Source organism: Musa acuminata, chromosome BXJ1-9, assembly GCF_036884655.1.
Source record: "Musa acuminata AAA Group cultivar baxijiao chromosome BXJ1-9, Cavendish_Baxijiao_AAA, whole genome shotgun sequence".
In the NCBI taxonomy this organism is placed as follows: domain Eukaryota; kingdom Viridiplantae; phylum Streptophyta; class Magnoliopsida; order Zingiberales; family Musaceae; genus Musa; species Musa acuminata.
Window position 1 is genome coordinate 13,251,250 of NC_088335.1, and position 15,193 is coordinate 13,266,442.

The following is a 15,193-nucleotide window of genomic DNA, read 5'->3' on the forward strand; positions in this document are numbered from 1 at the left end:
AAGTCTGTTGTTGCATAGAAAAAGTAACATTCACAATGGAGATTGAAAGTAACGTTAATGAACAAGACCTATTCCCTAGCAATTGCTCAGAACAATCAAAGTTCTCCCCACGAAATCTAATTAAAAGTTTTTCTTTTTATCAAATTAGAGTAGACTAAGAAGCATTAATTTAGACATAATAAAAAGAGACGATGTTAGAGAAAATAAAGTCAATTATTTTAATTTCATAACTATAAGGATCTCAATATAAATTTTATGTGATCGGTAAAAGTTATTGTTACTATGATTTACTTGTAAATCATAATCGTTACTTCTTTCCACAAATGATTTAATGGTTTACTTGTGGATCTCAATATAACACAACGAAAGATCAGAAAAATGGAAAGTGCCAAACACAGAAATGCTTTACTTAAGTTACGTGATCAAATGAATGGAAAAGTAGGTTCTTTTTTCACATTGTGAGCTGGAATTAGGTGCTTTGGTCGACATGTCTCACACATGTTGGACACTCACGTGCGGTACTGCATTTCTCTCATGTGAGAGTGATATGATAGAAAAGAAATCTAGAGTTTGTCGTAAGATTTATATTAATTATATAAATACTATTTTATGTATTTGATTTTTAGCTTGGATATTTAAATTTTGATAATTTTAATTGTTTTAACTAGTATGATGATATTTATTTATTTATTCACATTGCTGAGTTGATAATAAATTTTAAGTATAAATTTTATAAAATCCATGTTAATTGAATATTATACATATATATATCTTTAAAAATACATGTGTTATCATAGTATTTGTGTCCTAATTTAAAAAAAAAATTGATATGTCGTCTTGTATCCATGTTCATGTCCATGTTTCTTCGGGATATATTAAATTCTTTTTATTAAGAAAAATGATATCTAATTTATAATTTTAGTTTTTTTAAAAAAAATATATATTGAAATAAGATAAACTATACTCTTTAGAGCATACAATTTGACTAACATCTATTAGCCATGACTCTCTCCAAATATTATGAGACTTAATGGTTTTGGCAAAATGTGCTAATAAGTTAGCACTTATATTTCTCTCCCTGAAAATATGACCAAATATACAATTTTGAAAACGACTTGCCCAACTAAAAATAGTTCTAACATAGTTTTTTATCTAGTGCTAGCGAGGATTATCCTCTTTATTGAGGATTTTAATAACAAGCTCCACATCTTATTCAACTTCAAGGTGTGTTATCCCTAAGTAATTTCTAATCTTAATTTGATTGTCATGAGTTTAGCCCTCCAGTAACAAACAGGTGTCTTAGAGGAATTCATATCTAGCAAAATTGCATATACCATTGCTCATCTTGAGAAAGAATCCAATCATTCTTGTATTATCATACATCACTATTAAGTTTGATCCATCATCCACTAAGTTTGGTCCATGTTACAAGGATTTGATTTTCTCCAATACATCTATCTATCAGATGACTTTTAAATATTTATGGCATAAAACATAAGCTCTCAATAAGATAGATAATAAAAGAATTAGCCTTAGTGGCATTGAAGATAGTATAATTTCGAGCCTTCCAAATAAACTAAAAGTAATAGGCAATAAAGGCTCTAAGATCCAACTCCCTAATCCACTTACTAATTTTCCATATATTTATAAATTAAAAACTTATATTCAACTATTTTTTTCCATAAAATAATATTAAAAAATTAATTTGCTCATCAACACATATGTAGAGGACAAATATTTAATTTAGCCAACCTAACAGTGGTGGGAAACCTTTTATGCAACAACTTGTAATAATAAGAAGTTTCTACAGCTAGACCCAACAATTAGCCCAAGGGTTACTATCAAGCATAGGGCTTTTCAAAAACTACCTATACATCAATTTAGTTGACGATTGTCATTTAGGATCACCTCCAAATATATCTAAAAGAACTAAATTGCTTTCGATTGGATCAAATATTTCCAAAAGATAATCCAAATTTCACTGTCCATTACAAAATAAGTTATAAATACCAAAATTCTTCAAATCCAGGTTGACATAAAAAAAATATATGTTTTATTAAAAAATAATTCAAAGCACTAATTATCATATAAGAATTCAATCGATCTACCATCCTCGATGACATGCAAAAAATCAAACTATAAACGATGCAAGACCTTAGTAAGAAGCTTCTTAAATTTAAAAGAAAGGAGCATACGATCAAAACCACCTTATTCAAGAAGTAGTCAAAATAAAGGGGTCCCCTTGTTCGACTCTACGGTGGCTTTTGAAATAATTTGAGTAGTCCCCGTTAATCAAGTAAGAGAAAATAGGGAAGAAAATATAAGATAAAACTCATAAGATAAATCTATTAGGAAAACCCAAGAGTGATGATGATTATAGTCCAAGAAATATTGTCTTAAGTCATTTCGAGATCAATCTTAAACATGACTAAGGGATTAGAACCTTTGGGGTTAACATAGAGTTGATCACTTCTTGGGCAATTAGGATATTGTCATGAAAGCTTCTACTAGGGTGAAAAGTAGATTGTTCATGAGATATGATTCTAGACAATAAAGGTTTTATCTTAGGAAGCGAGGAGTTTAGTAAGACTTTTGTAGTTAACGTTGCAAAGTAAGATTGGTCTAGAGTTCATAACCTATTTAGGGTTGTTTGTCTTAGGGATGACAACAAGGTGGGTCTTAACCCAATCCTTATGCAAAGAAGCATTATGATAAAATTGATTGAAAGCAAGGCCTAGATGATCAGAAATAGTATTCCAATGATTTCTATAAAACTCAACTATATACCCATCCTCTTTGCACCCAAGAGATTTCAAGACTTCTCATATTTCTTTTTTATCAAACGATTGGAGGAGCCCCTCACTTTCCATGGGAGTGATACTAGTGCCATATGATGAAAGGGTTTGTAGGACAAAGGTGATTACTCTAAAGCTTCCAATAGAAACTGACATATTCATTCTTAATTAACTCGGGTGGATAGACACACCTATCAGTAGATCTCATAGACTAGATCATGTTATAATACTTATGAGATATAATTTAGATTATGATAGAATTTTGAGGTATCAAGGGACTCAAACGTGTTAATCTCATGTTACTTGCAGCGCCGACCGCAAGGGCAATCGCCCGCATGGGCGACGGCTGCGGGAGTAGCCCTGCGGGCAGAACCGCCCACGATGGCACCCAACCACATGGGAGGCATCACCCGTGGGAAGGGGCAACGCCCCTGCTAGTCATAAGTGCCCAGCAAGCCAATCACGTGAGTGATGGCACGTGTGACTTGATACAGAATCTTTTTGCTTATTATATTTTGGCATATATCACTTTATAACTATTGCATAAATGCATATATATTGTGATGTCCTTGGATTTGTGCAATGGGAATCGGATCGTGATGAGATCACGATAATGAGATCGATTCACCTTTAAACACATATCCTAAATAATCCCGGTCATAGGTTACTCGAGAGGGACATCGTGATAACCGGATAGACTGGTGTGCTGTATACCCGTCCATATGATGGATGCAGCTGGTCTCATAGCTGCTCGTGTAGGGACACTAGGGATACAGTACAGGTGCTCATTGGAGAATGAGTTCACTGATTGATCCGCTTACGGAATGCTGGATGGTTGATGATGCCTTATTGTCAGACAACAATTCTGTAGTCCTAGTGGTGTATCTGGTTCTTAGACTTGAGACACCAAGGATGTCTTGTATGAGTGCTCCACTCTTTGATACCAGACTTATAGGTTTGGCTGTTCCCAGATCTAGTACAGCTGGTCATTGGGAGTGGTAGTCGACCTTACGAGGGCTATTGAGTGTCGATAGAGGATCATCCACTCTCGGTATCATGAGAGGAATATCCCATGTGTTCTTGCTCAGACAAATCCCTGGCCAGGGTCATTCGGGTTGAGAGAGAAAGAGTTCTCCGGGAGAATCCGATTAGAGCGAGACTCGAGTAGAAACCGTATGGGTCTGACAGCACCATGCTCAATATACGGTCTCTGGGATATTAGATGGATGAGGGACTATAGGTACATGGTAACTGAGGACAGACAGGTCCAATGGATTGGATTCCCCTGTATCGTCTGGGGACTACGGCGTAGTGGCCTAGTACTTCCGTAGTCGATGAGTCGAGTGAATTATTACAGAGATAATAATTCACTTAGTTAGAAGGAGTTCTGACAGGTATGACTCACGGCCAGCTCGATATTGGGCCTAGAGGGTCACACACATATGGTAGGCATTGCGATGAGTAGAGGTTCGGATATGAGATATCCGACGGAGCCCTTGTCTTATTGGATGCAGATCCAATACCCACTAGGGAAAGGACCCATTAGGGTTTTGACACGGGATCTCTATAAATAGGAGGGATTCACAGCCTCATAGGCTAGAGTCTTTGCTTGCCCTTCCTATTCTCCTCTCCCTCTCCACCTCAGAGTAGGCCTGGAGTTTTGAGGAGCGTCGTCGCAACCCTGCTATGTGGATCACCGCTAGAGAGGAGGACGCTTGACCTCCTTCACCCTCTCCTAAGGATCTGCAAGGAAACAGGGATATACGATCTCCCTAGGTAACACAATCTCTATACGCAGTTTTGTGTTTTTGCGGATTTTGCGCACCAATCTTCGCACGACGATGAACATCTTTTTGGGAATCGGGGATTTTTGTTTTCTTGTTCTTCCGCTGCGCATATGATGTCGCCCCCCCTTATGATTTCCCAACAGTGGTATCAGAGCCAGGTTGTTCGTGCGAATGATTGGTTTTTGAACTGCGTGTGTTGTGTTTAGGAAGAATATTGACGTCAAAATCGTTGACGCAAAAGCAAGGAAGGGCAGCAACAGTTGCTGCCCTCGATCTGCATGCCTGCAGCCAGCCGCAGCCGCAGCCAGGCAGCACAGCGCCGGCGCATGCGCAAGCGCTGTGCCTGCAGCAACCGGCCGGCGGTCTGCTTGCAGCAGGCTTGCGGCCGGCGGGGCTGGGAGCCCGCTCGGTAGAAGCGCCTGCGGCCACTGAGCCCGCGGGCAGAGGCGCCGCGGGGCAGCAGCGCGGGCTGAGGCACCGCAGGGCAGCGGCGCCTGTGGCCGCTGCTCCCACGGGCAAAAACCCCGCAGGGGCGGCCGCCAGCGAGACAGCACCACCTGCGGGCGTTGACTCGCGGGCAGAACCGCCCGCGGAGGCGGCGGTGTCCGCGGGGGCGCCCACCTGCAGCGGCAGCGACCCCAGCGGGCGTGCCACCTGCAGGCGAGGGCAGTGCCCACGCCCTCGCCGCACAGGCCGCCGCCAGCAGGGTGGCGGCGGCGGCGGCGCAGCAGCAAAGGGGAAAGGGTATTAGGGTTTTCTGCGCAAAAGACAGTTTTGCCCCTCGAAATTTGAGAAATTCCAGTTTCTGTCTTTTGTCCAAATTACGAAAATACCCTTAGGAATTGAGAAATTCCCTATATATCCCTGATTTCAGAAAATATTAATTAATTAAAAGGTTTAGTTGATTATTATTTTTATTATTATCTAGTAGTCCTACATGATGATGATTATTTATACATGTGATGTATGATGAGTGGACGGATAATCATGGACCGTGTGATGTGTGTACTTGTGATTATTATTATTGAGGTCTGCGAACCTCCATTATATTTCTCGTTTATTGTCGGGCCTGCGTGCCTATGATTAAGTTGTAATCACATGAGGAGGCGCAGCGGGAGCGTGGAAGCCATAGCGGGACCCACGAGACGGACGATCGTGATGCATGGAGATGCATCAAGATGTCGACGGAACCGACGAGGACGAGATGGACGATCACAAGGCATGGAGATGTACCGTTGCACACATAGATCTTGATGTGAGTGATTAGGCCTACTGGCTCGGGCCTAATCATATTAGGTTGTGGTCCATGATCATCTGGTGTGATTGCTTATACACATACTAGATATGTATATATATTTGCATGCGATGTAGATATATATTAAATATGTATATGTGTGACATGTCATATTAGGAGACCAAATCATAGAAACATCTCTCGATAATATTAAGTCGGTAAACGTGAGGCAATTAGATTGACCCACGTGGCCTTCCATCGTTATGAGTAGGAACCGAATCCCGGTGTAGGTTGAGTTGGTCGAGTCCCTCGAGACTCACCTATATCGCGATTCGCTATCTTGCTTACGACATAGAGATGTCACCGGTGACCTGAGGGCATGATATGCTTGGTCGAGTCCCTCGAGGGTATATCATCAAATCAGACTCATCTTGTAACGAAGGTGTTGACTTAACCGAGCATCATGGTTGGTCGAGTCCCTCGAGGCCATGGTGATTCGGAGGCCGAACAGGACGGGAATCACAAGGAGTTGTGATCGGCAAGAGTTGTCTACCTTTTAGGCTTAGTGTGATTGGTCGAGTCCCTCGAGGTTACACTAAGACGCTGATTGGATCCTGATCCCCACTAGAAGTCTGCCGGAGACTTCCGTTTCACGTGCTGAGGGTGTCGCGTGACTCGTTAGTAAAATAGTGGGAGCATATTAAGATAGAAGTCCATATCTTGATAGTTTATTTCTTGCAAAATCTGCATGTTATTCATTTCTGCTACATCTTTATTTTCAGAAAATGTCGCTTTCAAATCCCTTACGTGGCATACTTGATGTCAACCGCCTCACTGGTCCAAATTATACGGATTGGCTCCGTAACTTGAGAATTGTTCTCACAGCGGAGAAAATCGTGTACGTCCTTGATACAGTGATGCCTACGCCCGAAGAAGGGGCAAGCGAGGATGAGATCGCTCGCTACGTGAAGTACATTGATGACTCCACTCTTGCTCAGTGCTATATGTTGGGCTCTATGACTCCAGAGTTACAGAGACAACATGAAAAGATGGATGCCAGATCCATTCTCCTACATGTCCGTAAATTGTTTGAGGAACAGGGAAGGACTCAACGATATGAGATATCCAAGAGCCTTTTCCGCGCTAGGATGACTGAGGGGACACCGGTTCAGAACCATGTCCTAAAGATGATTGAGTGGATAGAGAAACTCACAGGTCTAGGAATGGTCCTAGAGGATAACTTGTGTGTGGACATTGTGCTTCAGTCCCTACCAGATTCCTTTTCACAGTTCATAATGAACTTTAATATGAACAAGCTTGAGGTGACTCTCCCAGAGCTCCTCAATATGTTGAGGGAGGCAGAGAGTACTATTAAGAAAGAGAAGCCAGTTCTCTACACTGGTGAGACCAGAAAGAAAAGGAAAGCAGAAAGGTCCCTTAAGAAGGGAAAGGGCAAGGGCAAACAAGGTAAAGCAAAGGTTGCTAAGAAAGACCCAACAAAGGACAAAGGCCAGTGCTTCCACTGTGGTAAAGATGGGCACTGGAAGAGAAACTGCAAAGAGTACCTTGCAGAAAGGGCGAAACAAAAGCTTGATGAAGCTTCAGGTACATTCATGATCAGTCTCCATTTGTCAGACCCTTATGATAACACATGGGTATTAGATACCGGTAGTGCTTATCATATATGTAATTTGTTGCAGGTTCTGGCAAGGCCTAGGAGACTAGAGAGAGGCAAGATGGACCTCAAGATGGGTAATGGAGCAAAAGTTGCTGTATTAGCTGTTGGCGAGGTCGCTCTACATCTGCCTAGTGGAGCTTTTATTGCATTAGATGCATGTTATTTTGTTCCTTCTATTATCAAAAACATTATCTCCATTTCATGTTTAACAGTTAGTGGATATAAATTTGTTTTTGAGAACAATGGTTGTTCGATATTATTAGATGATAAGATCATCACGAAAGGAACATTGCATAATGGTTTATTTATGTTAGACACCACTCCACATATCATGAATATAAATGTGTCCAAAAGGAAACGAGATGAGTTGAACAGTGCATACCTGTGGCATTGTAGGCTAGGTCACATCCATGAAAGAAGGATTCAAAAGTTGCTAAATGATGGATATCTAGATCCATTCGACTATGTGTCATATGCAACTTGTGAGCCTTGCATTCGTGGAAAACTGACCAACTCTCCATTTAGTGGAACTGGAGAGAGAGCCACTGAGTTGTTGGAACTCATACATAGTGATGTATGTGGACCCATGTCAACTCATGCCATTGGAGGTTACTCCTACTTCATTATATTTACTGATGATTTCTCAAGGTATGGATATGTGTACTTAATGAAGTACAAGTCCGAGGCCTTTGAGAAATTCAGAGAGTATAAGAATGAGGTGGAGAACCAGACTGGAAAGAGTATCAAAACTCTTCGATCAGATCGAGGAGGTGAGTACTTAAGTACAGAGTTTACTCACTTCCTCAAGGACCATGGGATATTATCCCAATGGACACCTCCTTATACACCTCAGCTCAATGGTGTCTCTGAAAGGAGAAATCGTACATTATTAGATATGGTACGGTCCATGATGAGTTTCGCTGACCTACCCATCTCATTCTGGGGATATGCCCTAGAAACCGCAGCTTACCTTCTGAACAGAGTTCCAACTAAGTCGGTGGTGTCTACACCATATGAGATATGGAAAGGGAAGAAGCCTGATCTTAAAGTAGTTAAGATTTGAGGCTGCCCTACCCACATTAAAAGACACAACCCCGATAAGTTAGAATCAAGGACAGGGCGATGTAAATTTGTGGGATACCCCAAGGAAACTTGTGGGTATTACTTCTATCATCTCGAGGACCAAAAGGTCTTTGTAGCTAAGAGAGCAGTGTTCCTTGAGAAGGAACACATTCTTGACGGAGACAGTGGGAGAATGATAGAATTGAGCGAGGTTGGAGAACCAAGCTCAAGCACCACTCTACAGCCCGAGTCTGTTCAGGTATCTAATACACAAGTTTCAACTTTACGCAGGTCTGATAGAGTATCCCATCCTCCTGAGAGATATGTGGGACATATTAGAGCAGAGGATGTAGAGGATATTGATCCTCAGACCTACGAGGAGGCTATTATGAGTATAGACTCCGGGAAGTGGAAAGAAGCCATGAATTCTGAGATGGATTCTATGTACTCCAATAAGGTTTGGAACCTAGTTGATGCACCCGAAGGTATTGTACCCATCGGTTGCAAGTGGATCTTTAAGAAAAAGATCGGAGTAGATGGAAAGGTAGAGACCTATAAAGCAAGGCTAGTGGCTAAGGGGTATCGTCAAAGGCAAGGTGTTGACTACGACGAAACTTTCTCACCTGTAGCAATGCTAAAATCCATCAGAATTCTATTGGCTATTGCAGCACACTATGATTATGAGATCTGGCAGATGGATGTGAAAACCGCATTCCTCAACGGGAACCTGGAGGAGGAGGTGTATATGATGCAACCTGAGGGATTCGTGTCCAAGAACTGCCCAGATAAGGTGTGTAGGTTGCTTAGATCCATTTATGGATTAAAGCAAGCTTCCCGAAGTTGGAACATAAGATTTGATGAGGCAATCAGATCTTATGACTTCGTTAAGAACGAAGATGAGCCTTGTGTATACAGAAAGGTAAGTGGGAGCGCTATTAGCTTTTTGGTGTTATATGTGGATGACATCCTCATCATTGGGAATGACATAGGAATGCTATCCACAATAAAGGCTTGGTTATCTAGACACTTCTCCATGAAGGACTTAGGAGAAGCATCTTATATCTTGGGGATTAGAATCTATAGAGATAGATCCAAAAGGATGCTTGGCTTGTCCCAGTCCAGGTACATAGAAACTATTGTCAAAAGGTTTGGCATGGAAAATTCCAAAAGAGGTCTCATACCGATGAGACATGGGATATCGCTTTCTACGAGTATGTCCCCAAAGACTCCAGAAGAAAGGGCGAACATGGATATGATACCTTATGCCTCAGCAATAGGGTCTATCATGTATGCCATGCTATGTACTAGGCCTGATATAGCGCATGCTCTGAGTGTCACGAGCAGGTATCAGGCGGATCCAGGCTTGGAGCACTGGAAAGCAGTAAAGTGTATCCTTAAGTACTTGAGAAGGACTAAGGATCTTTTACTAGTATATGGAGGTAATAGCCTTAAGGTTGAAGGCTACACTGACTCAAGTTTTCAGTCTGATGTCGATGATAGCAAGTCGAATTCAGGGTATGTGTACACCTTGAATGGAGGAGCAGTGTGCTGGAAGAGTTCCAAGCAAGATACCACTGCTGACTCGACCACAGAGGCGGAGTACATTGCTGCATCAGATGCAGCAAAGGAGGGAGTCTGGTTGAAGAAGTTCATCACAGATTTGGGAGTCGTGCCGGATAGTGAGGAGCCGATTTCCCTATATTGCGACAACAACGGGGCAATTGCTCAAGCGAAGGAACCTAGGTCTCATCAGAAATCTAAGCATGTTCTGAGGAGGTTCCACCTTATCAGAGAGATCGTGACCCGAGGAGATGTAGCAGTGGAAAGAGTTCCATCCGAAGATAACATTGCAGATCCACTTACAAAGCCATTGTCTCAGATTGTCTTTGAGCGTCACAGGGGTCTGATGGGGATCAGACACATAGGTGATTGGCTTTAGGTCAAGTGGGAGATTGCTAGTCATAAGTGCCCAGCAAGCCAATCACGTGAGTGATGGCACGTGTGACTTGATACAGAATCTTTTTGTTTATTATATTTTGGCATATATCACTTTATAACTATTGCATAAATGCATATATATTGTGATGTCCTTGGATTTGTGCAATGGGAATCGGATCGTGATGAGATCACGATAATGAGATCGATTCACCTTTAAACACATATCCTAAATAATCCCGGTCATAGGTTACTCGAGAGGGACATCGTGATAACCGGATAGACTGGTGTGCTGTATACCCGTCCATATGATGGATGCAGCTGGTCTCATAGCTGCTCGTGTAGGGACACTAGGGATACAGTACAGGTGCTCATTGGAGAATGAGTTCACTGATTGATCCGCTTACGGAATGCTGGATGGTTGATGATGCCTTATTGTCAGACAACGATTCCGTAGTCCTAGTGGTGTATCTGGTTCTTAGACTTGAGACACCAAGGATGTCTTGTATGAGTGCTCCACTCTTTGATACCAGACTTATAGGTTTGGCTGTTCCCAGATCTAGTACAGCTGGTCATTGGGAGTGGTAGTCGACCTTACGAGGGCTATTGAGTGTCGATAGAGGATCATCCACTCTCGGTATCATGAGAGGAATATCCCATGTGTTCTTGCTCAGACAAATCCCTGGCCAGGGTCATTCGGGTTGAGAGAGAAAGAGTTCTCCGGGAGAATCCGATTAGAGCGAGACTCGAGTAGAAACCGTATGGGTCTGACAGCACCATGCTCAATATACGGTCTCTGGGATATTAGATGGATGAGGGACTATAGGTACATGGTAACTGAGGACAGACAGGTCCAATGGATTGGATTCCCCTGTATCGTCTGGGGACTACGGCGTAGTGGCCTAGTACTTCCGTAGTCGATGAGTCGAGTGAATTATTACAGAGATAATAATTCACTTAGTTAGAAGGAGTTCTGACAGGTATGACTCACGGCCAGCTCGATATTGGGCCTAGAGGGTCACACACATATGGTAGGCATTGCGATGAGTAGAGGTTCGGATATGAGATATCCGACGGAGCCCTTGTCTTATTGGATGCAGATCCAATACCCACTAGGGAAAGGACCCATTAGGGTTTTGACACGGGATCTCTATAAATAGGAGGGATTCACAGCCTCATAGGCTAGAGTCTTTGCTTGCCCTTCCTATTCTCCTCTCCCTCTCCACCTCAGAGTAGGCCTGGAGTTTTGAGGAGCGTCGTCGCAACCCTGCTGTGTGGATCACCGCTAGAGAGGAGGACGCTTGACCTCCTTCACCCTCTCCTAAGGATCTGCAAGGAAACAGGGATATACGATCTCCCTAGGTAACACAATCTCTATACGCAGTTTTATGTTTTTGCGGATTTTGCGCACCAATCTTCGCACGACGATGAACATCTTTTTGGGAATCGGGGATTTTTGTTTTCTTGTTCTTCCGCTGCGCATATGATGTCGCCCCCCCTTATGATTTCCCAACAACCCCCACGTCCCACAACCGCGTAGGCTGTCGCCGGCAGGGTGGCGACGGCGACAACAGCAAGGGGAAAGAGAGAAAGGGATTAGGGCATTCTTGGGCAAAAAGATAGTTTTGCCCCTCAGAATTTAAGAAATTTTAATTCTATCTTTTTGTTCAAATTACAAAAATACCCCTTAGAATTTAGGAAATTTCCTACATGTCCTTGATTTAAATAAATATTAATTAATTAAAAATTTAATTGATTATTATTTTTATAATTATCTAGTAGTCCTATATGATGATGATTTATCCATGTGATGTATGATGTGTGGACGGATGATCATGAACCGTGTGATGTGTGTATTTGTGATTATTATTATTGGGGCCTGCGAGCCTCCATTATATTTCTCGTTTATTGTCGGGCCTGCATGCCTATTATTAAGTTGTAATCATACGAGGAGGCGCAGTGGGAGCGTGGAAGCGATAACGGGACCCACAAGACGGACGATCGCGATGCATGAAAATGCGTCGAGATGTCGACGGAACCGACGAGGACGAGATGGATGATCATAGGGCATGAAGATGCACCGTTGCATACATAGATCTTGATGTGAGTGATTAGGCCTACTGGCTTGGGCCTGATCACATTAGGCTGTGGTCCATGATCATTTGGTGTAATTGCTTTTACACCTACTAGATATGTATATATATTTGCATGATATAGATATATATTAAATATGTATATGTGTGACATGTCATATTAGGATTCCAAATCATAGAAACCCCTCGCTCGATAATATTAAGTCGGTAAACGTGAGGTAATTAGATTGACCCACGTGGCCTTCCATCGTTATAGGTAGAGACCAATTCCCAATGTAGGTTAAGTTGGTTGAGTACCTTGAGGCTCACCTATATCGCGATTTGCTATCTTACCTATGACATAGAGATGTCACCGGTGACCTAAGGACATGGTATGCTTAGTCGAGTCCCTCGAGGTTATATCATCGAATTAGACTTATTTTGTAACGATGCTGTTGACTTAACCGAACATCATGATTGGTTGAGTCCCTCGAGACCATGGTGATTCGGAGGCCGAATAGGATGAGAATCATAAGGAGTTGTGATCGGCAAAAGTTACATACCTTTCGGGCTTAGTGTGATCGGTCGAGTCCCTCGAGGTTACACTAAGATGTTGATTGGATCCTGATCCCCACTAGAAGTCTACCGGAGACTTTCGTTTTATGTGCTTAGGGTGTCGCGTGACTCACTAGTAAAATAGTGGAGCATATTAAGATAGAAGTTCATGTCTTGATTATCTATTTCTTCAAAAATCTGTATGTTATTCATTTCTGCTACATCTTTATTTTCAGAAAATGTCGCTTTCAAATCCCTTACGTGGCATACTTGATATCAACCGCCTCACTGGTCCAAATTATACGGATTGGCTCCGCAACTTGAGAATTGTTCTCACGGCGGAGAGCGTACGTCCTTGATACAGTGATGCCTATGCCCGAGGAAGGGGCAAGCAAGAATGAGATCGCTCACTACGTAAAGCACATTGATGGCTCCACTCTTGCTCAGTGTTACATGTTAGGCTTTATGACTCCTGAGTTACAAAGACAACATGAAAAGATGGATGTCAGATCTATTCTCCTACATGTCCACAAATTGTTTGAGGAACAATGAAGGACTCAGCGATATGAGATATCTAAGAGCCTCTTCCGCGTTAGGATGACTTAGGAGACACCAGTTCAGAACTATATCCTAAGGATAATTAAGTGGATAGTGAAACTCACAGGTCTAGAAATGGTCATAGAGGATAACCTGTGTGTAGATCTTATGCTTCAGTCCCTACCAGATTCCTTTTCATAGTTCATAATGAATTTTAATATGAACAATCTTGACATGACTCTCCCAGAGCTCCTCAATATGTTGAGGGAGGCAGAGAGCACTATAAAAAAGGAGAAGCCAGTTCTCTACATTGGTGAGATCAGAAAGAAAATGAAAGCAGAAAAGTCCCTTAAGAAGGGCAGGGGCAAGGGCAAGGGCAAAGGCAGACCAGGTAAAGCAAAGGTTTCTAAGAAAGACCCGACAAAGGACAAAGGCCAGTGCTTCCATTGTAGCAAAGATGAGCACTGGAAGAGGAACTGCAAAGAGCACCTTGCAGAGAGAGCGAAATAGAAGCTTGGAGAAGCTTTAGGTACATTCATGACCAGTCTCCATTTGTTAGACTCTTATGATAACACATGGGTATTAGATACGCTTATTATATATGCAATTCCTTGTAGGTTCTAGCAAGGCCTAGGAGACTAGAGAGAGGTGAGATAGACCTCAAGATGAGCAATGGAGCAAAGGTTGCTGTAGTAGCTATTGGCGAGGTCGCCCTACATCTGCATGGTGGAGCTATTATTGCATTAGATGCATATTGTTTTGTTCTTTCTATTATCAAAAATATTATCTCCATTTCATGTTTGATAGTGGATATAAATTAGTTTTTGAGAACAATGGTTGTTCAATATTATTAGATGATGAGATCATCACGAAAAGAACATTGTATAATGGTTTGTTTATGCTAGATACTACTCCACATATCATGAATGTAAGTGTGTCTAAGAGGAAACAAGATGAGGTGAACAGTGCATACATGTGGTATTGTAGGCTAGGTCACATCCATGAGGGAAGGATTCAAAAGTTGCTAAAGAATGGATATCTAGATCCATTCGACTATGAGTCATGTGCAACTTGCGAGCATTGCCTTTGTGGAAAACTGACCAACTCTCCATTTAGTGGAACTGGAGAGAGAGCCACTGAGCTGTTGGAACTCATACATAGTGATGTATGTGAACTCATGTCAACTCGTGTCATTGGTGGTTATTCCTACTTCATTACCTTTACTGATGATTTCTCAAGGTATGGATATGTGTACTTAATAAAGTACAAGTCCGAGGTCTTTGAGAAATTCAGAGAGTATAAGAATGTAGTGGAGAACTAGACTGGAAAGAGTATCAAGACTCTTCAATCAGATCGAGGAGGTGAGTACTTAAGTACAGAGTTTACTTAGTTCCTCAAAGACCATAGGATATTATCCCAATGGACACCTTCTTATACACATCAGCTTAATGGTGTGTCTGAAAGGATAAACCGTACACTATTAGACATGGTACAGTCCATGATGAGTTTCGCTGACTTGCCTATCTCATTCTAGGGAT